Source organism: Schistocerca serialis, chromosome 3 (assembly GCF_023864345.2).
Source record: "Schistocerca serialis cubense isolate TAMUIC-IGC-003099 chromosome 3, iqSchSeri2.2, whole genome shotgun sequence".
Lineage (NCBI taxonomy): Eukaryota > Metazoa > Arthropoda > Insecta > Orthoptera > Acrididae > Schistocerca > Schistocerca serialis.
The window spans coordinates 779,190,405-779,202,075 of NC_064640.1; the positions used below are offsets into that span (position 1 = coordinate 779,190,405).

Sequence of the window (11,671 nt, forward strand, 5' to 3'; positions counted from 1 at the left end):
TGTATATGATTATTGAAGAAAAAATGTATATAAGCATGTAAGTGTTTTGTATTTCTTACCTCTTATTATATTGCAAGTACTAAAGCTGCTGCCCCAGTATTTTCACAGGAAACACGCGACAGCAGAAAATTATGTCATTTATATAAATTCTTCGTAAAATCCCATTGCACGTCAGTACCTCAAATGGTCGGTATCATGGAAAGGGCATAGTGTTCATTATTTTCTATAAAAACCCATTGCGCACCAGTACCTGACGTGGTGCTTATCATGACAAGGTAGGTGAAGCATCAAGACTTTGTTGTAAGCTACTGGGGCTGTGACGGTGCTCAAGAAGACCATAAGAAGAAGAATGGCGTACTCCTTCCCGACAACATACGTGCAGTAATTGTACGTCCATCCAACTGCGGCAAGGCAAATGTTCTCATGTTGCTGCTAACACGTCGGGATGGATTCCGCTTTGAGCATGTATGTGTATTTTCAAAAACTCTGTTTCAGCCCAAATACCAACTATTACAGGAGATTCTGCAGGGTGTAGATGGTGTGACATACACGACATTCAGTGAGAGGAATGATATCCCTCCACCGGAAAAAGTAAAGCCATACACAGTGTTCATATTTGACGATGTTCCTGTCAATCAAATTAGGCGATATTTCTGTTTCGGTCGTCATATGGATGTTGATGTATTTTATCAGAGTCAGACATATTCCAGTATCCCAAAACAGCTGGTGAGGGATAAAGCAAACCTAATTACAGCATTCAAACAGGGCAATCAGAACTTAAAATGCGTTTGCTGGGCTCATGTAGGAACTGACATGTCGTTCAATGATTTTGTAAAGATATGGAAATGGCAGGTACTGACGGGACTTCCAGGAGTTCCTATATATATATATATATATATATATATATAGCGATGCAAAGAGGTGAGTACATTAGTATACGCGTCACCATGGATAAATTCGCATGCATGCAGGGAGCTCAGTTTGAGAGGATAGGTGTGCATAGACGAAACATTCGCTTGTTTGTGGACGCGAAAATTTAAACTCCCGAGCATAAAGTTTGTGGCATAAGCAAGGACCTAGTGACGTGTGGTCAAGTCCTTCTGAGACTGAACAATACACTGAATGATCGGGTTAATGCAATAGAGAAGAACGTAAACGGCTTCACTGTAGGGGGAATAGCTGTCATTGAGAACGGGACATTGTACGAGCGGGTTAACGTAATTGAAAAGAAAACATGCAACTTAACTGAAGGGAAAATACCACGCTGCACAGAAGTCCGATTAGTATACACCGAGATGTCGACTAAGTATAAAGTCATTGACGCACGGAAGGCCGTTCGCGAGAAGTTACGGTTGATGAGGTTAGGGCATTTTAAGCGGAAGCAGACACTGAGAGGGATATTTAAAAAAGTTACTGAATCACTCAATGAACTCTCAGCGAAATTCCGCAAGACGCTGATGACGATATTGAAGATTTCATTAACCGTCACAGCGACGCTAGGATAGACAAAACATTCGGTGTCAGTGGTAAGAAACCATGTACGTTGGGCACACAGCCTGTAACTTTAAATGAAAAAGCAATACCGATCGAGGGTAAACAATTTCAAAGAACACCTGGTCTACTGCACCTTATTTTCCTGAGACCCACAAAAACTGATAATTATTCGCCTAAAGACCTGATAATGTGTCGTAAAATATTGCTTTCAGCTGATCTGCATAAGAATTCAAAAATTCGAGGCAATGTGATATATAAATCCATTATAAAACCTGTTTTCGATCGTGAAAAAAAAGCGGTGGTGATGGTATTGGCATTCAGCGTAAAAGAGTGAGCAATTGACTCCAGCCGACCGATGTGGCCGAGCGGTTCTAGGCACTACAGTCTGGAACCGCGCGACCGCTACGGTCGCAGGTTCGAATCCTGCCTCCGGCATGGATGTGTGTGATGTCCTTAGGTTAGTTAGGTTTAAGTAGTTCTAAGTTCTGGGGGACTGATGTCCTCAGATGTTAAGCCCCATAGTGCTCAGAGCCAATTGACTCCAGCAGTATATATATTACGACGACCCCAATGAGCTAATAGACCGGCTGCCCAGGGTTCTACCAATACCCAAGACGTCGGGTGGAATGATTCCCTTCCTCATTCCTGCCTTAGCCGGTCTCTCAGCGGTGGGTTCACTGGCTGGGGTAGCTGCAGCTATTGCCAGGACAGTAAAGAATGCACAAAGCTCTCAGCAGCAACTGCAGGAGGCAAGAAGACATAATCGTATGATGAAGGCAGCAGCCATCGGAAAAGATCTATGCTTGAAACCATACAAGAAAGGACTAGGTCTCTTCATAAACAAAGAGAAAAACACCTTAGCAGATCTACCACATAAGGCGATTAGAAATACAGATCTGCTTAAGGTTGTTACGAAGAAATTCAACATTCCGAGATTCCGAGGTGTGTTTATGCGGAATACATTACCGAAGACTATGTGTAAATGAGGAGAATACGGAATTGTGAATTTGGATATAGAAGGAGGACCTGGAATTCAGTGGGTAGCATATGTTAAAAAGAGGAAATACAAATAATGTCTACTATTTCGACTCATTCGGCGACCTGCAACCCCCAGAAGAATTACAACGACAGATCACAGGCAGAAGACATGTGTTCTACAACTGTCGACGCTACGAAGACTTTAGTACATTACTGTGAAGTCCTCTATGCATCATGTTCTCCTGGTTGTTACGAATAGTATACAATACCCATTCACCTGTCGATGTTATAGATGCAATGTCGTACACTCTGATATTAAAAGAACGATCGTCTTTACTACGTGTGAATTACTTCCCACCAACTGATTTAAGCGTTGAAAATTGGACCATCGCGCTGATTGGGCTGGAGACATACAACACCATCCCAAATACCACAGATGCTAACAATAAGCTGCATCTGGAAATTAATGGCAAAGAAGAAACTGTAAAAACTGAACCTGCTGCATACGATATTGCCGATTTAAACGAAGTTTTAAAACAGTCTGGAAAATGGATTGAGCACCGTGTTTAAATCTGAAATAAGGACGGTGGATGCTTCGATCGATTTTAAGCAGAAAGGTTCAACAGGACCACTACCGACTTTCACAAAGGGACAGGTTTTGAATGCGGATCCCAATAAATTTTACAAATCTGATCAGACAGTGGATATTCTTCCTGTCAGTACAATCCGTGTTGAGTGTATAATTGCAACGAACTCATACGTCAACGAAGATTGGTTCATTCAATTTACGGATTCTTCCCATTAGTTGGAACAGGGTATAAGATTGGCATCAACTCCTACCACCGCTATATACCTTCCAGAGACAGTTCAGACATGATGGGCGTGAGGTATAAAACCAGCGCGCACAGCCCACAGCATAGCACTTTGCAGCAGAACCGCAAGGTGATAACACGTGCGAACTACGACTTTCTTAAATCAGTAGGCTTGAAACCTCGTAATGACGTCATCGCTCAGTACATCGCATCAGAATATGATGAGCGAATCATACCTCATGAATACTTCACGCATAAACCTTATGCTTCAACGACAGTTAACAAGAACCATGAAATTAGGATTGTCATCCAGCATCAAGAAACTTCAACTCTTCCATGCAGGCGTTTCATATATTGGGATGGATCCTTTAAGAAAAAGGATGGAATTCATACAGTCGGATCAAGTCTTACACGTAATGTTTTGGCATTCCTGTTCCAGGAAATACGTTATGACCTTAATGGGGTAGAGATTGGTTGTTCACGTAATGTTGGCATAGCGTCAACCCTTAAAACTTATGTCTCATTATCACCCTTTGATTTGAAAGGCTTAGAAAATGAGGGATGGTTCATAGACGGGCCTGTGGGCAAAACAGCAGAAGACTACCGCCAATTTACTGCATGCATACCTCTTAAAATGCTTATGAGGTACTTTGAGGACATACAGCGAATTATTACGAATTTTAAACAGGAGCTTATTCTGGTACGGAGCGCTACAGATAGCAACACATACATTCAACGAGATCAAAAGGAGACTCAAATCCTCATCAGTAAAATTATATGGAAAATGCCGCAGATCACTGTGGCAGACGACGAGCGTTTGAAGCTTTTAAAAGTTCTGAATACCGGTACATATCTGCCATTAACTTTCCGCTCATGGGAGATTTTTGGGTACGCGGTGCTACCGACAGTGTGCTGACAAACATGGGTTATAAAGACCTCAGTGTAGCCGGAAACACCAAGATTCATCATACTTGCATTCCAGGCTAATAGAAGGGGAATTTAGCAAATGATTCCACAGTATTTGACAACTGTAATTCAACTTCAATTTAACTAATGCCAAAGTCTACTTGAATTCCGAATTCTATATAGAATGTATACAGTCTAGCATTTGACGTGTATACGAGGTTCCGTCCTTCTTACTATGAAGGTGCTGAAGAGGAACGATGCCTACTCAGTCACCAATCATAGTGATAGACTGTTTCTAAGCAGAGTGAGATAATTAAATCAGACTCAACAGATGTTCGAATCGAATTTGAATCTTCATCAAATTCCCCAGGACACACTCCAGCGTATGCTCTAGTTCTACAGTACAGTGTGATTAACTGTTGCCCACTTACTAGTGTTGTGCAGCGTGCTGTATAAATGACCAAGTGCTGTCGCATGCACAGAACATTTCACAGTGACAACTTGCAGTGTGATGTATGTGAATTCCTAAGGGACCAAACTGCTTGCACACTACTCAGACTAACTTAAACTAACTAATGCTAAGAACAACCCACACATCCATGCCCGAGGGAGGACTCGAACTTCCAGCCGGAGGGGCCGCGCAATCCATGACATGGCGCCTCTAACCACGCGGCCACACCGCGCGGCTTAAAAGGTGAGCGTCGTTGCCGAAATTCAAGGTTTCTATGATGATGAGTGCAGACAATTCGTACTTAAAGATGTTGCAATCATAGCACACACAGAAGATGTTAGTATAATAGAGACATTCTCAGAAAGAATTGCATCACTGAGGCCTTTCAAGGATGTGAACTGTGCTAAAACACGGAGGAGTGCAAAGTGGCTGACACGTTTCTTTCATGGACTCCACTGGGATGATCGTGGCATACCTTATAAAGAAATAATGACGTCACTTCGAACATTTGCTCATCCTGAGACCACCATCTATGTCAAAGGCGAGGAGAAGATCACATGGATGCAGCGGATCTTCAAGTTTGCATCTATTCAAGACCTGGAATGCTATGGGTGTCCTGCTATCCATCAGCTCAAGAAGAAGAAGATGTGTGAAAATAGTGTTGCATCTGCTAATAGAAATGTAAGATTACTTTTAAGTTGGATTAATGAAAATAAATGAATTTTTTACCTTACATTCTGTTTTTTTCTTTGTTTCTAAGAAGCTTCTACTTAGATAGTACGTATCTTTGCCCAAATCCTATGTGTGTGGATTTGTTCAAGCACAGGAGATATAATTTCAACCATGTTTGCTATATGTCTTTGGAAGCAGACACTATCACGCACCGCCTGTTGCCAAAAACCTATACGTGCAGCACGATAGGCGAAATCCCATGCGATCATTGCATATACTTTGTTTTCCTCCATCTTAAACGACACCTCCCTCATGTTTTAAATTAATATCTTGTGCATTTTGCACAGCCTTTATATTCATTTGTAAGGGTAGGGATTTGCGAAATAACAACAAAGACGTATGGCAACGAATCACAATTTTCTATTCAGTCATAAATAGTCACAGCAGTAATACAGCTTTACATCCACAAATCTTATTTTTTTGTAATCCACGAGGTAATACTGCTTTTAAGTTCACAGTTCTTGTAACTGTTTGAAATTTTGTTATTTACACTTCATAGTTTTTAAAAATAATATTAATGACTGAAAAAAATTGTTCTTCACATTGCACTACTGTTTACAGATATTTCAGAAGTATAGCTCCTCTTACACTAATGCTATTTCTAGTGAAATTCCAGCCAAATAGAAGACTTTATTTATACTTTGAACTGGGTGGCTATAAACATTTTCCACCTCAAACAGCTGAAATAATTCAATAATACAATGAAGCGGATGGTCCTAAAATGTTCATCCCAAATAACTGTATTAAAATGTATGACTTGGATAACTAGTGGTAGGTGAAACTTAAAAACTAATTTACTCACACATGCACTTATACACTCACACAAGCATATGAAGTGCAAAAGGGAGAAATGTGGTAAATTATTTTTTTCCTTCATTTACATTTTTCAACTTTTTTTGATGATTTTGGTTCAGTTTTTAATCTTTTATATACATATATACATTACAAATACTTATTTATTTTGTAATAATTTTTGTAATGTTTTCCCCAGCAGATACTACTTATATAGTCGTGCCTAAATATTATGGTACTTATTTAAGAGATAACAGAATATATTTACTCATAGGCATACATATTGACATGGACATCCACATTCAAATGCACTCACAAGCATACACACAGACGTACGTAAGCACTTACACATGCAGGCACATCATACATCATACACACAATATTTAAACTATCATAAAACAGCCATACTATTAGGTACAAGATCTCACTCGGCGTCTGGAACCGCGACACCGTTACGGTCGCAGGTTCGAATCCTGCCTTGGGCATGGATGTGTGTGATGTACTTAGGCTACTTAGGTTTTAGTAGTTCGAAGTTCTAGGGGACTGTTGACCTCAGAAGTTAAGTCCCATAGTGCTCAGAGCCGTTTGAACCATTTGAACCCTCACTCAGCCAGTCACTCACTCACTCACTCACTCGCTCTATTCACACTGACTGTCGGAGCCCTCCACCCACTCTCGCACTTCAAGTAAATAGTAGGAGTACGGGAGGGTTTCGATCTTGTCATCGCAAATGGCTCTTACGTCAGCATGAGGTGACAATCCGACTTTAGATTGCAGCACAGTGTACACCTCGTGATCTCGCGATCGAATACTTGCTTGCTGTACCAAATGCGGCGGTTGTGGCGAAGTACCACGAACACCATCATAAAGTCACCGCTAGTACTCTTCGACCGTGAGGACGCGTGATGACGTACGCCACACAACCTTAGCCCCCTCTGGGTGGCTCCAACTATTGTACGATACGCATACATTTTGGATCTTAGACCCTTAAACTGCACAATTGGCAATTCACCCACCTCATCTTTCATTAAGCTGACAACCTCCTTGTTATGAGGAACAATACCATGAGGATTATCGGCTGCGTATCTCGATGTGTCGAATTCATTACCGTGACACCGAATTACTTCGCAGTTCTTCACCCAATAGATGAATCTATCTGCACCCATGTAAAGTAACTTTGGTTCCGCGAAATGTGTTTTAGCAAACTCATAGTGGAACTGGTGCATGTGGAGTCTGGAGGTGTCCAGTGTACACATACACAAACAGACTGGTTTCGTAAACTCTACTGAAACCTTCAGCATCTCCACAGCAGCAAAGTTCTCATTGAAAATTGTGACCTGTTTAAAGTTTCGTCTGGCAATGCACTTCCTTATGAACCACGGCCCATCCCATTCGGTCTTAATCAAATTATCACATTCACATTCTGCATGGTTTTACCGAAAATGGAATTATTCATCAATTTGTAAAATTGTTGGCGAAATCACTAGTCGCGCCCGCCCTCTTTTCGGTATTTAATTCAATCTACTCCTTCATCCAGGGGAACTGATTGGAGGAGATAGCCTGGGTGATTCTACCTAGCACCATCCTGAAGCTGAGACACTGCTGGAGATTACGATAATGAATTACATACCTCTGCTTGTTCCAACAGTGGTCATCAGTTTAGGGATTGTGCTTCCTCGTGGAAATTGTTGCTCTGGACATAACGGCAAGTCGCTTGTCATTTCATGCAAACTAACATGGTATATGAGGTCTACCTCCACCACATACACTACATCAGAATCAGCCGCCAGATCCAATATTTTTCCACCTAATCCCTCTAATTCGTTTTCAGGCACCCATTGAAACCCACCAACTGGCAGTGGCTGCACCACGGCATGCCTGTATAAGTTATTCACATCCAAATGCAGAATATAACTTGAATCGAGGAATGCATTGAACCCTGCACCCATATGTGGATTATTTGCCTTGGCATGTCTATGGACAAAATGGCAATGTCCTCCACGGATCGCACACTTAAAGAAAAGAAGCATATCGGCATCAGGCAAAAGTTCCAAGCTGCGCCTCGTTTTCTTGAGCATTGTGTCGCAGGACAACCCAGGTTGTAAGATGTCAGGCAAATCCAACACCTTCCATGAAAACCCTGACATGATAAGCAAATCCAGTAGTATGTCACATAGCTCCGAGACGCTAGCACACAAATTAGACTTTATATGCGCACACATGTCAGGAACAGTCGCAGAAACCATGCAGAATGTTGCAGCGACATGCCGATAGTAGGTATATTTCAGAGAGACGTTTCTCTCACGATATTGGTCCAGCGAAGCACAGAACAGAGGAAAGTACGAATTATTACAGAACCCATATTTTGAAAAAGGAGAGAAAAGGCCCGTGAAATTTTTCGAATTAATGGCAAAGAAAAATCAATGCTTAGATGCACCATACAGTGATGGAGAGTTGATTAAATTATGCGCAATGAAGCTACCATCGAAATACCAGCAATCATTAGTAGGTCGCGGAGGCAATGACGTCGAAGCATTTAAAGGTATTCTAAGGGAACTAGAGTTCATATTTTCGGAAGATGACGCAAGAAAAAGACGAAGCGCATGTGAAAACGAAAGCAAAAAGCAGTGTAATCCACAAGACACAGTACGAAGAAACAGTAATTACGAACCATGTGATAACTTCGCACCAAGAAACGACAATAGATTTCTGTTGTGGCGTAGGTTAACAGCCACGCCACTCGGAAGTAGCCGAACGGCACGCGTTAACTCACGCAGGCTAGAGATAGGTCTGAAATAGGATATGTAATGAATGCTATAAAGAAAAGTACGTAGCTGCTGGAATACTTAACTTTAATCCATCCTTGTTGTACATCGCTATTGACGATACAAGTGAGACTCTGTAGATTCAGGCAATAAACTACTAATGGCGCCTTGCTAGGTCGTAGCCATTGACTTAGCTGAAGGCTATTCTAACTATCTGCTCTGCAAATGAGCGAGGCTTCGTCAGTGTGCATCGCTAGCTACGTCGTCCGTACAACTGGGGCGAGTGCTAGTCCGTCTCTCGAGACCTGCCGTGTGGTGGCGCTCGGTCTGCGATCACTAACAGTGGCGACAAGCGGTGCGACATGTACTAATGGACCGCGGCCGATTTAAAGCTATCACCTAGCAAGTGTGGTGTCTGGCGGTGACACCACATTTTCAACAAAGAACCGGTTATGGATTTAGAAGAGAATATGGCAATAACTATAATTCACCCAGGAACGGCAATAACTATTACAGAGGGAATAACGACAACCGGAACGGGTACTGGAGAACCAATAGACCGACAAATTATCAACAAAGAAATCACTATCAACAAGCTGAACAAGAAAAGAAAATACAGATAGAAGAGGTGGAGGTAAGACCACCAAACCCCGATAAACGTTCGAATTGATAGCTAAGCGCCCATGCCAAAGAGAATGACGCACCGACCCAGGATAATTGCAGCACCTTGAACAGAGAAGTAAAAATCTTATCACGAGAAGAGGGGAAGGAAGAAACAAATCCGCAGGGACCAGATGAAAACGAAGACACGAAAATAACAATATCGTGTTGGGATGAAATTAATTGGGAGAATACTGACGAGGAAGATGAATTACCAGAGGCATACACAACGAATGTAGGAGGAAAGGACGAAGTAATCAGCATTGCAGAGGTATTTGAGATGGAAACCAGGGAAAGCGAATTCAATGAGGATAATGCGCAGTCGACAGAAGTTGACAATAAGTTACGAGGGGGCACACAACCCAACGTATATAATGAAGAAAGTTATGAAGCGATAATTAGAGAATTTAGATACGATTATGTGTAAGTAGCGACGAAGAAGGAGAAGATAGACGAAGATGAGGAAACAGTAGAGGATGTTGAAGGAAGCGTAAATGAAGGAAGAAATAGAGAAGAGGAAAAAAAGAGAGAGAAATAGCACTCGAAGCTTATCCTACAGAAAGTTCGAATTCACAAGGGAAATTCCTGAAACAACTCATGTATGATTCAGTGGAGGATTCGTTGATGCAAGAAGAAGAAGAACAGAACCAACCCTTTCAAATTCAACCAATTGTGAAGGCCATGGTAAAGTATATCCCAGTCAATATTGTAATTGATAGCAGAAGTGAACTGACTGCTATCTCAGAAAATTTATTCATGCAGTGTAATGCCAATGAGGAATTGCCAGTTCTGAAAACACGTAAGATTAAAGTAAGAGGTCCTATTAGAAACAATGCTGCGGAAGTTACGAGACAAACACGGTTAACTCTTTAGTGTCAAGGTGAAAAGATCGAAGCCAACTTCGTGATTATACCTAAACTAACTGTAGATTTGATTATAGGTGCAGATTTTTTAAATGAGAGACGAGCGATAATAGATATGGGGAATGGTAGCGTAACATTCGAGAATGTCACACTTCTCTTTGAGCAAAAGCTAAATTAGAAGAAATACCAGTTATAAACAAACAATTAAGAATGACACGAGATAAAGAGGATGAAGAATTAGAATGGTATGCACAAAAGGGGGAATCGCCTCAACTCATGTCCATAAAGAAATCGACGAAAAGTTGCAAGAAGTTCAAGGTATTTCAGAACACAGTAAAAGAGAATTAGAGGGTATTTTACGAGATAAAGCAGAGGTATTTTTACCTAAGACTGGCAGTATTAAACACTTTCAGTACAAGTTTGAAGATTAATTTTTATTACTGGTAAATAATCAGCACAATATTTCAAGATTATGTTGCAGATAAGATAGTCAGGAGAAAGAAGAATGAAGAGAGAGGAAGGTGGGAAAAAGAAAGTAGTTTCAATAAAAACAAAAACAAAAATAACACCAATAGCACCATAGATTAAGGTGAGGGGATAAAGCGTAGATAGTCTAACAGCATGAAATACTAAAATGCTATACACCACAAAACTACACAAAAATATAAAACGAATTTGAGGATTCTTCTCTCTGAGGATTCTTAAAACTCAAAATATCTTAGAATTGTAACATGGAAAGGGCGCCAAAATTTGTAAAGCTTTTTAAGAAGGTGGAAAACAATGTAGGTACTATGAAACTTCCTGACAGATTAAAACTGTGTGCCCGACCGAGACTCGAACTCGGGACCTTTGCCTTTCGAGGGCAAGTGCTCTACCATCTGAGCTACCGAAGCACGACTCACGCCCGGTACTCACTAATGTAGGTACTAGACATATGTTAGATGATTATAAGTAAAACTTTTTGTAAGAACCATTGCAAAAAACTCCAGCAAGGACGAGATGCAACGACCCTCAAGTTGCAATGAAAGAAGTATCAAGAAAGAAAAGGACGTAATTAGCAAGACACGATTCCTACAAGGCAGAAGTGTCAAGAGAAGGGAAAGGACAGTGGGATCAACAAAGGCCACTTGTAAATCTACTGCTGAAGCGACCAGTACAGGGACTGACAAGCAAACACTGGACTTTCACCGCTCGTAAACCCTGGGACTCAGCGGAGCG

The 11,671-nt window shown here is 41.3% G+C and overlaps 1 non-coding gene across 1 annotated transcript; it reads right to left on the minus strand.

The window, feature by feature from the left end:
* Positions 1–11,272: 11,272 nt before the first annotated feature.
* On the minus strand, positions 11,273–11,347 carry Trnas-cga (transfer RNA serine (anticodon CGA)). The gene has a single exon. It is a non-coding gene; the product is annotated as a tRNA-Ser (tRNA).
* Positions 11,348–11,671: the final 324 nt, after the last annotated feature.